The sequence below is a fragment of the Pongo pygmaeus genome, chromosome 3 (assembly GCF_028885625.2).
Source record: "Pongo pygmaeus isolate AG05252 chromosome 3, NHGRI_mPonPyg2-v2.0_pri, whole genome shotgun sequence".
NCBI lineage: Eukaryota > Metazoa > Chordata > Mammalia > Primates > Hominidae > Pongo > Pongo pygmaeus.
This window is the reverse complement of record NC_072376.2, coordinates 180511921-180530446: the sequence shown is the minus strand read 5'-3', so window position 1 is coordinate 180530446 and position 18526 is coordinate 180511921.

Here is an 18526-nt window from a genome sequence, read left to right as displayed (position 1 = left end):
CACAGGACAAAATAACAAGACCTCTCAAGATAAAAACAACAAACTGAACAACATATGCTACCTGAAACAGAGTTACTGAAAGAAAATAATTTTAAGAAGGCGAAAATATATATAAAGAATTAAGGAACAACACAAGAAATGATAATAAATGTCTGGGTAAAAGCATTAGATATAAAAATTGTATAATAGTTCAAGTATCTGATGGAGAAATGTAAAGTTGAAATAGCTAAGTATTTAATTGGGGAATTGGAAGAACAGATTGAGGAATTCTCTCAGCATCCAAAATAAAAGTAGAAATAAAGAATGTATGTGAAATAAAACTAAGCAACATGGAGGACAGAAGTAGAATTCGTAGCAGCATGAAAACAAGAGTCTTACAAAAATAGAAACTAAGTCAGAGATTAATACATATATGAAGAAAAACTGAAATAAATTTCCCAGATCAAAAGACTTTTTCAAGTTCCCAGATGGAAAGAGCATAAATGAGCCACACAGAAGGGATCAGGGAAAACTCACACCAAGACTTATGATAAATCTAACATGGTTAAATACAAAGGTAAAATGTTAGGAGCTTAACAGGAGAATAAGATTACTAAGGAAGGAATAAGAATTAGGTTGGCATCGGAATTAGTTGCAACTTTGGTTGCAGAAGCCATTAGAGTGACATTTTGGAAAATGAAGGGAAAAATTGGACACTAAAATTTTATATCCATCTAAATTATCATATAAGTATGAAAGCATAATAATATTTTCAGTTATATGGGGTCTCAAAAAGATTACCACATCAAAGCAGACATTGAAAACTCTTTTGCAAGAAGCATGAAAGTAAGTAAATAAATAATTCTCGAATGTGTTGCAAGGCATGTGGGAAATAAGTGTAATTAAATATAATGATAACAATAATTGTTGTTCTAAAGAAATGTTAAGTCCATTTGTTTATGTTATAAACAAAATATTGACTCATATTAAAAAATTGTAAATATTACCTCAAATTTTACGTAGTATTAAAGAAGAAAAATGGAGAGATAAAAGAAATATGAGAGCACATTGAAATGCTTGCCTTGTTAGGGGAAATATATAGGCAAAAAGTTTATGAAATCATTTAAGATGAACTCATTTTAGTATCATATTTAAATTAAGGGCAACCATCTTGCATAGTAAAATAGAATGTATAACGTAATTCATCAGAAAAAAAGTCAGTCTGTTCAAGCACAGCACAAAAAGAGGAAAAATCCATTCTTTATTATTCATAAAATATACAGTATCGATTAGCACAATTACATATTGTTGCAGTGAAAGATTTTAAAATAAACCATTGTAACCCTGAGATATGCATTCCTTACTTTAGAATCACACAGGAATGTTTTTTCATTGTATCTCTCTAAAATATGCTTTGATTTTTTTCCACTTAAACTTGTGAGTAAAAACAACAAAAATAAAATAAGTGGAATAAAATAATGATGAAAAAGTTTTAATCAATTAAAAATAACATTATAGGGCAACCCGCTTGTGTCCCCTTCTCCACTGTGGAAGCTTTGTTCTTTCGCTTTTCGCAATAAATCTTGCTGCTGCTCACTCTTTGGGTCTGCACTGCCTTTAAGAGCTGTAAAACTCACAAAAACAAAAAACAAAAACAAAAACAAAAACAAAATTATAGAGTTGAAGGTGTTTTTTCAGATACCAGTGGGGATAAAAGAACTTAAGTAGTTTATAATCTAATTAATGTATTTAACATACATAGGAAGACCTCTCAATGCTAAGGAAAAACAGAAGGCTCCAAGTTGTACATGTAAAGGAAGTGTAATAAATAATAACAGATTAAAAGAGAAAGTAAACCAGAGCCCATGGCTCAAGGAAGTTTTCTTGACAGGGATGGAATTTGAGCTAAGACTATGGATTTGGAGAGGTTGAGGAAGAAGAGAGTATCACTAACTGACATGTGCTATGTGCCTGGCACCCAACACATTTTATATAACTTAGTTACCAAAATTCCATTGATTGAGGCTCAGACGATTTAAGTTAATAGCCATGGTCCACACTGCTATCTATTTTCAAAGTTCATATCTGTACCCAGGTATTGACCCCAAGAACTATCTACTTTCCATTACACAGTGCTAAAATGTATTTTAACCTGAAAACAGGCAAGCAAAAGTATCCAAAATTCAGGGAAAAACATGATTAAAACATCCAGGGTTTGTCCAGAATAATTTTATTGGTACATACAGTTGGTTTGGGAGGAAAAGGCAGAAAAAGCTCAAAAGATAAGTGGAAAGTGGACCTAAAATAGTTGAACTCAGGCATTGAGAGCAGCTGAGGAATAAAATTATAGAAATATCAGTTTAGGAAGATTAATATAATGTTTAATAAGCAGAAGCAATTAAATAGAGAATAAAGGCAACGGGACCTGTTGATTATGGCAACAGTAAAGAAAAACCTGACACATGTTTGAAAACATTTTCTGAGACTGTTTAGAATAGAAGTGTCATTTAAAAAAAGAGAAAATATTAATGTTCAATTACCTGCAGTACTTTTAATTTTAAGTGGGATGAATACCTTGGATATGCTTTAAACAGTAACTAAACTTTATTGCTTCAATTTGTTTTTATAACAAATATAAATATTAATACATATTGTAAACAAAATGCCTTTTATACCTCTGTAATTTTTGGATAGACAAAGAAAATTAATTAAGAATATGTGTGTGGAAATTGGAAAGTAGCACATTGTTATCTGAAGAATGAGATGTAGAATAAATAAAGGTTGAATACAATATTTCCAAATAGCAATGAAGTATCAGCTGAGATTCAGTCATGTGAATTCCAAATGTGTTTGATAAAGGTGATTTCAATGCTTCCCAGAAATCTTTCAGGGCCTGGAATAGAAGTAGAGATTTTGGCAATGAGCTTCTAGGTGGATCTAACTATTGTAAATTTATCAATTAGGGCAAGTAAATCAGTACTGTTGTTTTAGTATTTTGTATTCTTACCATTTTTTTCCTACATATTGTTTCAATTACTGCAAGAGAACTATTAAACCACCAACTGTAATTGGAATTTATCTATTTATTTTCACTTCTGACAGTTTTTGCTGTATGTATTTTTGAAAAATTATTAAATAGGTATATTAAAGAGGTAAATAGTTTGTTATATATTTTTGATCAATCAACCTCTTCATCATTAGAAAATGTCCTTCATCCTGTGATACTCCTTGTGAAGACTTCTACTTTGTCTGATATTAATACAGACATTTTATTTTTTTAAGTTTTATCTATGTCTTTGTATGTAAAGTACCCCATTTGCACAACTAAAATTATAATATCTCTTGAATGGTAAGAGAATGGAATAGAAGTGGTAAGAATAGGTACTGAGTACTGGGCATTTAATACTAAGTGAAAGTGATTAAGGTCCTAGGGCTTATTACATAATTTATTTCTTGTTAATCAAGCAATCAAATGAGCCCGAAGTCTTCCAAAGATAATACAGAACTAAAAGAAACCCATTGTTCTTTTACATTTTATAAGATACATGAGTTAGACATTAACTTCACAATAAAAGGGCCCACAATAATTTCTTTATAGCTTTCCCACATTGAAATGCAAATAAACTATTTTTTAAAGTGGAAATTAATGAAGAAACAGTAACAAACCTCAACTATAAATGACAAAGAGTATGTGGCAAAATGTGAAATTTATGTCAAGATAAGGAATGAAGAAGAAAGTTAAATATTTTTCAGATCTCAGAATAACAGAGATTTCCCTAAAAGCAAGTGTCTGGACTCTGAAAGGCCTTTTCTATGAGTCTTTGACTACAAGGAAGAGAATCTGATGAAGAGAGAAGTGGAGAATACATCTGCACAGACCAAGTTTGATAGAACAAGAATGGAGGTGGATACAAAGTAGAAATCCGGCCAACACAAAATTATTGGTTTTTCTTCTTACATTTGGATAGCTTGTTATCAAAGAAAATGATTCTTACTACTGCAAAAGAGTTGCTTTTTTTTTTAAATTCTGCTTTAAATCTTATAGCTAGTAAATGGAGAAAAAGATATTTTGATTACCATGAATTTCTATTGCTTGGCCATTTTACCGTATCATAATTTATCACAGTTATATTTAGAAGAGCCTCTTTTTTCTAAGTATGACATCAGATTGCAGTGAGAGAGTTTGCTCTTTTCATTTTTTCATTCATGACACATCCTTCTATGTCATTAACTAGAACCTTCAAATGACATTGCCAGCATTGGTGATCTTGACTACCTGTGTATGCTTCCTCTGCCACCAACCACACCACATTGGCGCTCATACCTCCAAGGTAACAGTAGTGTGGGAATAAATCCAAGCAACAGCCTATCTTGCTCTGCTTCCCCAGGCAGAACACCAAGTCATATCTCTACTGTTTCTCCTGAAGTTACTAACTTAATTATTTCTCTAATATTGATGACATCTTCTGCTACTACAGATTCCTGTCTCTGATCAATACTTCCTATTTACTGGTAATACTGACCATTTATTGGAAATGATTTAAACATTTTACTATTGATTTGGAGGGCCCTTATTCTATTAGTTTTCTTCTATTCTTATTTAGATAATTTTCAATAATTGGATGCTAATTTTAATTAAATTATTTGGATATTTTTGATATAATATGTAATGTATTTTATTTTCATTGTTGATGTAATATTGACGTTAATTCCAACACTACTGTTTGTAATGAGAAATTTGTACTTTCTGTCCGGAAATATGTAAGTTTTTTTCACAGTATCCTTAGCAATCAGTACTTTCATAAAGATAAATCTAGGGTGGTGCATACATTCATTAAATATAGTTCATTGGCACCAATTAATTTGTAGATTGAATATTGCTAAGCTCAGTACATTTTCTTTATTATGTTTAATAATTGCTTCTCTATATCTTTCCTTTTACTCCTCCCAAGTTCCTATTGGACCTTTTTTCAGTCTCTTACCACTGTTTTTTTTAGTTTTAAACTTTATCCTTATAGGGCAAGGCAGGAGTTATTTTACCTTTGTTTGCTTTTTGCTTTTCCTTTATTATTTCTTTATTCTAAGTCGTGAATTATTATTTTCAATTGAATTCCTTGATTAAAAACTCAGAGGTAAGCAATGATCAGTTCGATATTCCATTTGTCTATTAACTTTTAAATTTTATAATCTTGGTAGTCATCTTTGCAGAATTTTTGAAGAAGCAGTTGAGCAGTTATGTGTAGGTGCATATGTTTTATATGTGTATTCTTAAGAATTTGTATCATTTATTTATTAAAGTAACTTCAGATCTATTTGTAAGGAAACCGCTAAGCATATGTAACTTTCTCTTTCTCTCAATTCATTTTTTGAGTAGCAATTTTCCTTTTTCAGGTTACAATTGTGTTTCATGATAACCACTTTTGTGTTCTCAATAACAACAAATTTTGTCGTTCATATTTTCAGAAAATTAGAAAAACAGTTTTTGCTTTTAAACAACGCAAGTCCATAAACTGGCGAACCCTCAGTCTGCCTAAAGTGTGGGGAGCAAGCGTCTCTGCTGGACCTACCTGGGGCAGCATCCTTCTAACCAGCACCAAACTAACAGCCTCTTGCTCAACAGCAAAGTTAACTTCCTGCTCCTTGTGTCCACTGGGGGTCAACAGGATTGAGCACTCACAAGAGGGAATGTGACAGCCTTTCTTAGAGAGCATCCCCAGGCTCTGAAAAGCTGAAAAATCTTAAGGTCTTGTAGAGCCCTCACCTTTGACTCAGTTCTTGAGAGCGAGCTTACTCTTTCCCTTCTCTGAGAACAGGCCGGGTAAAACAGAAAGTAATGTGCTTGCAGTATACCATCATCCATGCTCTTTCTTGCTCTTTATTTACAGTCTAGTGCTGAAGTAGCTACTTTATTTTCAAATTTTCTCTATTTATTAATTTTTCTATTAACAAATGCATTTCAGGATATGCTTTTTCTTCTAAGCACCAATCTGTCCATGAATCAACAGTTGTTTTAACCCACGAATCCTTTAAAATAGTGACTTTTGCATTGACAAAGCAAAGGACATTTCAAATACTTTTGATGATTTTAAATTATATGTAAACATATAAACAGAATATGTAGGCATATGTACAGCATATGCATTTATATAAATGCTGGCATATATATTTCCTTTGGCATAATACACTGTATTGTTTTCTAAATGTCTCAAAGTTGTATAAGAATATACTAAACTTTTTCAGTTGTGTGTGTACATATTTATGAATAATCTTTCAACAAAATTTTATTGGACACTATGTGTCAGACATTCTTTTAGGCACTGGATATACAAAAGTAAATAAAACAGACAAAAATCTCTACTCTCAAGGAGTTTACATACTAAGAGAGGAGACAGGCTAGAAAAGCAAGATAAGTTCTATTGTGTGTTGATTTCATACCATGTAACTTTCTTAATTTGTTTATTATTTCTAACAAGTTTTTGGTGGAGTCTTTAGAGTTTTCTGTGTGTAAAATCATGTTATCAATGAACAGAGACAATTTCACTTCTTCCTTTTCAATGGGGGTGCTTTTTTTTCTTTGTCTTGTCAATTGCTCTGGCTAGAACTTCCAGCACTATGTTGAATAAAGTGGTAACAATAGGCATCTTTGTCTTGTTCCTATTCTTACTGGAAAAGCTTTCAACTTTTTACTGTTGATTACGATGTTGGCTATGGTTTATCATATATGACCTATATTGTGCTAAAGTATATTCCGTCTGTACCAAATTTGTTGAGAGTTTTTACCAGGAAAGAACGTTGAATTTGGTTAAATGCCTTCTCTGCATTCACTGAAATCATAGCATGTGTTTTTCCTTCATTCCGTTAATATGCTATATCACATTTATTTATTTGCCTATATTGAACTATCTTTGCATCTCAGGTGTGCTGTTGGTGCGTGTTTATTTTAATGTACTGTTGAATCTGGTTTGCTAGTATTTTGTTGGAGATTTTTACAGCTATGTTCATGAAGGATATTGGTCTATAATGTTCTTTTTTTTGTTGTAGTGTCTCTGCTTGGCTTTGATATCAAGATAATACTGGTCTCATAAAGTATGTCTGAAAGTTTTCTCCCACCTTCAATTTTGTGGAAGAATTTCCATTAGTTTTTTAAATGTTTGGTAGAATTCAGCAGTGAAGCCAACAGGTCCTGGGCTTTTCTTTGATAGGAGACTTTTTGTTACTGATTCAATCTCTTTATTTATTGGTCTGTTCAGATTTTCTATTTGCTCATGATTTAGTCTAGGTATACATCTAAAAAATTTTCCTTTTCACCTAGGTTATCAAATTTATTGGAATATAGTTGTTCATAGTATTCGTCTCTTATGATCCTTTGTATTTCTGAGATACCAGTTGTAATGTCTTCTCTTTCATTTTTTATTTTATTTATTTCTGAGTCTTCTTTTTTGTTAATCTAGATAAAGGTTTGTTGATGTCATCTTTTCAAAAAGCAAACTAAATTTCTATTTTTTTCTATTATTTTTCTATCTTCCATTTATTTCTGCTCTGATTCTTCTCATTTCTTTCCTTGAACTAGCTTTGAGCTTTCTTTTTCTAGTTTTCTGAAGTTGTTTTTACATTCTCTTTTCTTTTTATTTTATTTTAGCTTATTTTTAACAATTTCAAATTTTATTTTTGAAACAAGGGGTGCATGTGCAGGTTTGTTACATGAGTATATGGCACCATCAACAGTAGATTGAACATTAAGTTATTTCATTAAGTTATTAAATAACCTAGTAACATTAAGTTATTTCTCTCTATTATTATTAAGTTTACTTCTATAAACTTCCCTTTTAAATTGCTTTTGCTGTGTGTCATAAGTTTTGATAAGTTGTGTTTTCTATTTTCATTTGTTTCAAAAAATTATTTTCTTTTTAATTTTTTCTTTAATTGGTTTTTAAGAAGAATGTTGTTTGAGGTTGACATAATTGTGAATTTTCTAAAATTCCTACTATTATTGATTCATAGTATTTACCATTTTGGCAGGGAAGGATAATTGACATGATTTCAGTTTGATTGGGGAGTATACTTGACATGATTTCAATCTTCTAAAAATTTTAAGACTTATTTTGTGGCCTAACATATTATTTATCATAGATAATGTGCTTGAGAAGACTGTATATTCTGCTGCTATTGGATAAAGTGTTCTGCATACATCTATTAGGTCCATTTAGCTTAAAGTGTAGTTCAGGTCCAATAGGTCCTTATTGATTTTCTGTCTCGATGATCTGTTCATTGCTGAAAGTGGAGTATTGAAGTCTACTATTATTATTATATGGTAGTCTATTTCTTTCTTCTGATCTATGAATATTTTATTTATATATTTAGATGCTCTTATAGATACATATATAAATGTGTTTATAACAGGTATAACTTCTTGTTGAACTGATATCTTTATAATTATACAATGACTTTGGCTCTTATCATTATTTAAAAGATTTATAGGAAAATATGGACCGAATGGGTGAACAGGTGGTTAATCTCAGGAGAGAAACAGAAACTGTAAAAGAGAAGCAAGTGGAAATTTCAGAACCAAAATATACAATACATAAAACTAAAAAAGGAGGGATAAGCTAACCTAAAATATATATGAGACATACAGATATCAATATTGATATCAATATAGACAATTGGAAGTATAACATATGATTTGATATTTTTGTAATTGGATTCCCATGAGAAAAGAAATGAAAGAACAGAATAAATAAATATTTGAAGAATTAATGATGAAAAGTCTTTAAAATTATGGTGGAAACTTGAATATCAATAGAAAAGAAAGAAATGCATAAATACCAAGAACATTTTTTTCTTATCATTATTATAAGTGGTTTAACTTTTCATCCTATATAAATCCTGTATATTATGGGATTTATAACAAACACAGAAGTTGTGTATATGTATATAAATACACACAGCTGTATATATCTACACACTGATACATATATCAGTATATACTTATATATGAACACTGATATATAAAAGTATATATTTATATATGTACACTGTTTATATATATCAGTTTATATATGCAATTACAGAGATGTATAATTTATAGAAATGGTGGATGTTAAAATCAGTTATACAGTTTTAAGTTTCTTGAATTGTATGTAAAGTAGTATAATATTAATTTAAAACTCGATGTGATATAAGTTAATGATGCACATTGTAATCCATTCAGCACACATTAAATTTAAAGCAACAGTGTGTATCTAAAAAGACAATAAAGTATATAAAACCAAATATGAAAAATTACTAGGTTAATCCAAAAGAAGGAAAGAAAGCTATAATTAATAGGCCAAGTTGTTGGACTAGATTAAAAAGAAAGACTCATTTCTATGCTATTCACAAGAGACATTTTAACTATAAAAATATGAAGAATTTGAAAGTAAAGAGAAGGGTAAAATGCACCACGCAAACAATATACAAGAGAGATTGTGTGCCTATATTAAAATAAACAAAATAAACTTCAAGACAAGGAGTGTTCACATGATAGACAGGCCATAGATATAGAGATCTATGTCATGCAATAAAAGGGTTAATACGTCAGGAAGACATAAGAATCAATAATTTGTACGCATGTAATAACAGAGCTTTTACATTTATGAAGTTACCATGATGGGAACTAAAGCGATAGTCATATCTACAATCATTGTTGGAGAATTTAGCCTCTTACTAAATGATGGACTAAGCAGTTCAAAAGTAATAAATATATGAAAAATTGATCAGTACCTTTGAACAACTTAATCTAAATGCATGTAATGAATACTGCACACAATAACTTCAGATTAACATTGCTAGTATTTTATTCAGGATATTTTCATCGTTATTCGTAAGTTATATTGTTTAGTTGATATTTTCTCCAGATTTTACTAGCTTTTATCACCAATATACTTGTTTCATAAAAATAATTAAAAATTTTAAATCTTTTTCAGAGATCTGGAATAGTATATATAACATTTAAATTTTATATCTTTAAAAATTCGATAGAGACAAAGTAAATTGAAAATCTTCTGGAAAGCATACAGTCATCCTAGATGCCATTAAAACCATTAATGATTTATGGCTTCCATAATAAAATGTCAAAATATCAACATTAACAGAAGTTTGGAGGAAGTTGATTTCAACCTTCATGAATGGCTTTGAGGGATGCAAGCCTTCAGTGGAGGAAGTACCTGCAGATGCGGTGGAAACAGTGAGAGAACCAGAATTAGAAGTGAAGCCAGAAGATGTGACTGAATTGTTGCAATTTCATGATCAAACTTGAATGAATAAGGAATTGCTGCTTAGGCATGAGCCAAGAAAGTGGTTTCTTGGGATGGAATGAAATCTATTTATGGTGAAGATGCCGTGAACATCGTTGCAATGACAACAAAGGATTTAGAATATTCTGTAAACTTAACTGCTGAGTAACTACCAGGGTTTGACAGAATTGACTTAAATTTGGAAAGAGTTTCTACTGTGAGTAAAATGCTATCAAATAGCATTACAAGCTACAGATAAGTCTTTTGGGAAAGGAAGAGTCAATTGATACAGCAAACTTCATTATTGTTTTATTTAAAAAAATAGTCACAGCCATCCTAGCTTTCAGCTACCACCATCCTGATCAGTCAGTAGCCATCAACATCCAGGCAAGAACCTCCACCAGCAAAAAGATTACGACTCACTGAAGGCCCAGACAATCAGTAGCTTTTTTTTTTTTTTTTTTTTTTTTTGAGAGGAGTCTTGCTCTGTCGCCCAGGCTGTCGTGCAGTGACGCGATCTCGGCTCACTGCAAACTCGTCTCCCGGGTTCAAGCGATTCTCCTGCCTCAGCCTTCTGAGCTGGGATTACAGGTGCCCGCCACCACACCCGGCTAATTTTTGTATTATTAGTAGAGACAGCGTTTCGCCGTGTTAGCCAAAATGGTCTCGATCTCCTGACCTCGTGATCTGCCCACCTCTGCCTCCCAAAGTGCTGGGATTACAGGCTTGAGCCACCGCGCCCGGCCGATCATTAGCATTTTTAACAAAAACTATTTTTAAATTAAAAAAGAAAATCTGGCCGAAGTCCTCTAAGAATCCATCCAGAACTGGTATTTCCTCACCATTCAATACTCCATAATATATCACCTCCGTGGTTAAAATGTTGATAATTTGTATAGTTACATATGAAAATTAATATCTTTAATCATTCTCTTTCTACTGTAATCAATTTTGGTAAACATTATTTTCTTAGAGATTTATTAATTTCACCTAGGTTTTGAATGTATATGTCTAGAGTTGAAGAATACACTTTCTTGCGATTTTTTTTCAAGTAATATATTTTCCTTATTACAAAAATAATTCACTTTCATTGCAGAACATTTAGGAAATACAGATAATTTTTTTTTAAAAACCAACCCACTCATCATTTCCCCCACTCCTCTGAACAGCTAAATATTGGCTACTTCTGGTGTTTATTCTTCTGGGCTTCTTTTCCAGGCATAAATACACTTTAAAATATTTGCTTAACAAACATAGGATCTTACCTGATTATTGCTTTTCAACCTTCTTCTTTATCTGATCGAGTGGTAAATATTGTACAGTATCAATCAATATAAATATTTATAATTTGCAATTATAATTTTTAGTACACTTTTAATTATATATTTTTATATATTTTATATATATATTTATTTTTTATTTCAATAGCTTTTTGGGGAACAGTTGGTGTTTGGCTACATGAATAAGTTCTTGGTGGTGATTTCTGAGATTTTGGTGCACCCATCACCTGTATCTACCCAGAGGAAAATAAGTCGTTATATGGAAAAGATACTTTCCTGTGATTTTTGTAAAGTTCCTCTATTCATCTTGAAGACCACATTAGATTTAGAAAAGCCAAAATGATAAGTGAAATCAGTGTAGAAACAGAAACTACAAATCATTATTTCTTACCTTATCTGTACTTTTTCTCTGTCTTTTTTTTTTAATTCGATGAGTGAGTCAATATGGTCTTTTTAGTTTTAAGATTTTTATCTTTATTTGAACTGGAGACAAACCTTTTTAAGATTATGATTACGATGATTATTATTGTATCTATTAAACTGGTAGATTTGTGCTCCAAACATTTTTCTCTTTTCTGTAATATTTACATCAATTTTCTTTGTGTACTATTATCTTGCACCTTGCATTTCTTTAATCCTTCAATTATTAAATCAGATACATAATAGTTTTCTTTTATCCATAGACCAAATGATCCAAGTCCCCCAGTGGATGCTTGAAAGTTCAGATAGCACTGAACCCTATAAATGCTATGTCTTTTTGATCTAATAATGAGATGGCTATGAAGTGACTAACTGGCAGCAAGTGTATACAGAGTGGATACACTGGACAAAGAAATGCTCCACCACCTGGACAGGACAGAGTGGGACGGCCACAAGAATTTTATCATGGGACTCAGAACAGCATGCAATTTAAAACTTATAAACTACAATTTTTCACTTACTGGATTTGAATGTCCATTGACCACAAGTAACTGAAATCACAGAAACTGAAACTATGGATGACGGAGGCAACTGTACTACTATATCTTTACAATATCCCATTTAAGACAATTTAACTTCTTAATTTATAGGGTTTTTTTCTTCGTATCAAGTGTCACAATTTATGGATGTAGGAATGTCTAGAACAGTAATTTTACTTATGTTAAAATCTTCTTTTTGTCGATTTGTTTTCATAAATTCTGTTTCTACAATGTTACTTCTTCAGTTTAGTGTGTTTCATTGCCTCTCACTTATGGTGCTGTTATTCTAGAAAATATTCGAGAATTCCGATTGCATTTTCATATTTGTATGTGTTAACTTCTGTTTACCTTTGCATTCTTTTATTCTGCATATTTATGGCTGTTATTTGTATTAGTTATTTCTTTCTCTGAGTTATCAATCAGATTTCTGCTTGTTCTTTTCTAAGAATTATTTAAAATGAAAGTGGCACACTCTATTACTTATTTTTTCATCTTTTAAGGGGTTTTAAAAGATATATGTGGAAGGCCGAGGCGGGCGGATCACAAGGTCAGGAGATCGAGACCATCCTGGCTAACACGGTGAAACCCCGTATCTACTAAAAATACAAAAAATTAGCCAGATGCGGTGGTGGGCGCCTGTAGTCCCAGCTACTCAGGAGGCTGAGGCAGGAGAATGGCGTGAACCCGGGAGGCAGAACTTGCAGTGAGCCAAGATAGCGCGCCACTGCACTCTGGCCTGGGCGAAAGAGAGAGACTCCTTCTCAAAAAAAAAAAAAAAGATGTATGTGTCTTCAATATAACTCCTTGTTTTAGCCTTCCACATTAAGTGTTTTTTTTCTTTTGCCATAAAATTATAAATTTTTCTTAAGATGGTTGACATTTTTTAGCTTCCATTGATTTTTAAATGAGAACAAAATATGGCAAAAATATTAACTAGGTTTTTTAAAAATCTTTTTTATTATCTCAAGTGTATCACAAAAATCAAAGATTGGCCTAGCAGGGTGGCTCACGCCTGTAATCCCAGCACTTTGGGAGGCCAAGGCATGTGGATCACGGAGGTTAGGAGCCCGAGATCAGCCTGGCCAACATGGTAAAACCCTGTCTCTACAAAAATACAAAAATTAGCCAGATGTGGTGGCAGGCACCTGTAATCCCATCTACTCAGGAAGCTGAGGTGGGAGAATTGCTTGAACCTGGGAGGCGGAGGTTGCATTAAGCCAAGATTGCACCACTGCACTGTAGCCTGGGCGACAGAGTGAGACTGTCCCAAAAAATTTTAAAAAAATTAAAGTCAAAGATTATAATAAGTTCTTTTCAGTGTTTTTGCCCATGGTTAGCTTACCTGTTGTACAATTTTTATAATATTTAACTGTAAATAAAGGTAAAAAATACACAAAAGCAGTAACAATCTTTGAATTTAGCCTACATTGATGAAGCTTTGAAAAATAATTAAATTAATAAAATTAGAAATAGATTAGAAAAAATATAAAAATTATCCTTTAGTTCACTTTATTAAAGGAGCCTGTTTTCATTAAGCTTAATGCATGAGAAAAGTATATAATAAGGCATAACATATGAAAATGCTTAAAGAAAGTGATAGCGTTACAACAATATTTGGAAAGTATTACCTAAATTCTCTTTTCTAATTGTAGTCTTTACAAATATACTGTAAGAAATGTTCGCTTACATTGTTAGTCATTGTTTTTGCATTACTCTGTATTTTGAAAAATTGCTATATGAATTAGAGAACAAATAAATATGCAAATTAAATATTTCAGGAAATAAAAACAACATAAAGGCTAATGATAGCAATATAATTTTGAAAATGCCTATATAATTTCAGAACACTGTGTCATTTCTTATTCATGAGGTACTTACACTTTGAGGTTATTATTAATATCAATAGTAAACTAAAATTACTAATTGATATTGCTAAATACCTGCAGTATATCAGAGATTAAGTTTCCTTCCATATTTTTGTTCAAGAATGTCTTCTTCAAAATATAAAAGTTTATACACCAATAATGTTCAAGCTGAGAGCCAAATCAAGAATCCAATCCCATTGATATCAGCCAGAAAAAAAAAGAAGAAAAGAAAAAATAAACCTAGGAATGCATCTAACCAAGAAGGTGAAAAAACTCTACAAGGAAAGCTACAAAACACTGCTGCAAAAAATCGTAGATGACACAAACAAATGGAAAAACATCCCATGCTCATGGATTCAAGCAATCAATATTTTCAAAGTGTCCACAATGCCCAAAGCAATCTATAGATTGAGAGCTATTCCTATCAAACTATCAGTGTAATTTTTCACAGAATTAATAAAAAGAAAAACTATGCTAAAATTTACTTGGGACTTAAACAAGAGCCCAACTAGCCAAAGCAATCCTAAGCAAAAAGAACAAAACCAGAGGCATCAAATTACCCGACTTCAAGCTGTACTATAAGGCTATAGTAACCAAAACAGTGTGGTGCTGGTACAAAAACAGACACACAGACAACTGAAACAGAATAGAGAACCCAGAAATAAAATTGCACACCTACAGCCATCTGAGGTTTGACAAAGTCAACTAAAATAAGCAATGGAGAAAGGACTCCCTATTCAATAGATAGTGCTGAGATAGTTGGCTATCCACAGGCAGAAGAATTAAAGTGGACCCTTCCCTTTAACCATATACAAAAATTAATTCAAGTTGAGTTAAAAAATTAAATGTAAGACTTCAAACTATCAGACTCCCAGAAGGAAACTTAGAAAACACTATTCTGGACATTGGTCTTGGGAAAGAATTTATGACTAAATCCTCAAAAGCAGTTACAACAAAAATAAAAATTGGCAAGTGGGCCTAATTAAACTAAAGAGCTTCTTCACAGAAAAAAAGAAAACCCACAAAACCATCAGCAGAGTAAGCAACCTACAGAATGGGATAAAATATTCACAAACTATGGATATGGCAAAGGTCTAATATCCAGAATCTATCAGGAACTTAAACATTCAACAAGCAAAACACAAATAGCCCTATTAAAAAGCAGGCAAAAGACATTACAACAGACACTTATCAAAAGACAACATACAAGTGACCAGCAATCACATGAAAAAAAAAAGCTCAACATCACTAATCATCACAGAAATGCAAATCAAAACCACAATGAGATACTATCTCACACCAGTTAAAATGGCTTTTGTTAAAAAGTCAAAAAATAACAGATGTTGGTGAGGTTGCAGAGAAAAGGGAATGCTGATACACTGTTGGTAGGAATGTAAATTAGTTCAGCCACTGTAAAAAGCAGTTTGGAAAGTTCTCAAAGAACTTAAAACAGAACTACCATTCAACCCAGAAATCCCATTACTGGCTATATATCCAAATATAATAAATCATTCTATGAAAAAGACACCTGCTCTAGTATGTTCATTGTAGCACTATTCACCACAGATACAGATTCAACCCAGGTGTCAAACAACATTAGATTGAATAAAGAAAATGTGGTACATATACACCATGGAATACTATGCAGTCTTAAAAAAGAATAAAATCATATCATTTGCAGCAAAATGAATGGAGCTACAGGCTATAATCCTAAGCAAATTAACACAGGAAAGGTAAATGAAATACTGCATGTCCTCACTTATAAGTGAGAGTTCAATATTGGATACTCATGAACATAAAGATGGCAACAGTAGACACTGGAGACTCCTATGAGAGGAAAGAAGGAGGGGGATAAGTGTTGAAAACCTAACTCTTGGGTACTACACTCACTACCTAGATGATGAGATCATTCTGCATACAATATATTCATTCCACATGCAAAATTCTCACATAACAAACCTGCATATGTACCCACTGAATCTAAAATAAAAGCTGAAGTCCTTTTTTAAAAAGTTTGAATTACCACTAGAAGAATATATTAAATTTAGACAAGATAAAATGATAAATGGAACCAGTATGGAAGCTGATATGGTTTTGTTCTGTGTCCCCACCCAAATCTCATGTTGAATTTTAATTTCCAATGCTGAGGGAGAGATCTAGAGGGAGGTGATTGGATCAAGGGGACAGATTTCTCCCTTGCTATTCTCATAATAGTGAGTGAGTTCTCTTGAGATCTGATGGTTTAAAGGTGCATGGCACTTCCCCTTCACTCTCTCTCTCTCTCTCCTGTGCCACGTGGAGGTGTGCTTGCTTCCCCTTCCCCCTTCTGCCATGATTGCAAGTTCCCTGAGGCCTCCCTAGCTATGCCCCCTGTATAGCCTATGGAACTGTGAGTCAATTAAATCTCTTTTCTTTATAAATTACTCAGTTTCAGGTATTTCTTTATAGCAGTGTGAAGACAGAATAATACAAAGCAGAAAATAGAAGTCACGTTCAGAAAACCACTGATACGTCATTTAGGTGGAGATGAGAGGGTTCATGCAAGGATCATCAGACACTGAGAGCCTTCTTTGGTTTCTCCTGTGTCACTTTTTGTCTCCTTCTTTTGTTTATTTCTTGTTTACTCGTGCATCTCTTGTCTTCTACATCATTTTGAAGGTTGATCCCATGCTCCTGGTCAGTAATTTAGATACTGTCTTATACTCTCAAGGAAAAAGAAAAGTTGCCTGCATATTCAGAAAGGAGATAGGTTAGTGACGTGTGTGTTATCTGTCCAAAAGACTGATAGTTTCTTCTGGTAGATGCTGAGATCCACATTGACGAAACGTGTATTCTGCAGTTATAGCATGTCCTCTAAATGTCAGGTAGGTCAGCCAGGCTCGGTGGCTCGTGCCAGGAATCCCAACACTTTGGGAGGCTGAGGTGGGAGGATCACTTGAGCCAAGGAGTTTGAGACCAGCCTGGGAAACATTGAGAAACACCATCTTTAATAATAATAATAATAAATTAAACTAGGTCAAGTAGGATGATGGGTTTTCATAGATCTCATAATTCTCCAACTATTTAATTGCAGCTTTTTCTATTCCTCCTTTGTATTTTGAGGCCCTCATATTATGTGAACATGCATTTAGAATCATTAGGTGTTCATAAATGAAATCCTTTATTATTACATAATACCCTTCTTTACAAACATTTGTAATTTTTCTTGTTCTGAAATGTACTCTCTGATATTAATATAGTGGTATTTTTTCATCTGTTTGACTTAAATTTATGTCATTATATTTAAAGCGTGCGTCTTGTAGAAAATATGTATTTGGAAATTTCCTCTTATCCAGTATGACAGTCTGCAACTTTAGCGTTAAAAAATTCATATTCACAGTGATTTTTTGCTGTTGTTGAGTTTAAAGATACAATATTGTTGTTTTCTATATGTATTTTTTCTTCCTTCCTTCTTTTGGGTTGATTCTTGTTTATAATTCTATGTCTACTGATGACTTATTAGATATTGCTTTTATGATTTTAGATGTTATATTTCTATTTAAAATAAGTGTATTTTTTCATATGCTGTCATCACATAATGTTACAGAGTTTCATGCATAGTGTACAGATGATTCTCGATTTATATTGGGGTTACATTCAGAAAAACTAATCGTAAGTTAAAAATTTATTTAATACATATCACCTATTGCACATCATAGCTTAGGCTGGCCTACTGAAAACATGCTCAGAACACTTACATTCGCCGACGGCTGGACCGACTCATCCGGCAACACAGTGCAGTGTAGGCCATGGCTGCTTACTCTCGTCATCGTGGGGCTGACTGGGAGCTGCTCCTCACTGCCCTTGCCTAGCATCGTAAGAGAATATCAGACTTCATATTGCTAGCCTGAGAAAAAATTTGAAGTACAGTTTCTACTGAATGCATATCACTTTTGCACCATCATAAATTAAAAATATTGTCAATCAAACTAGTCAGGACTATTTGTATAGTTCTTTATTTTAAACAGGGTCTCACTCTGTCACCCAGGCTGGAGTACAGTGGTCCATTCATAGCTCACTGCAGCCTCCACCTCCTGTGCTCAAGTGATCCTGTCCCTCAGCCTTCTGAATAGCTGGGATTATAGGCACATGCCACTGTCTCCTGCCTGTCTGCAGTTCTGTTATACCCC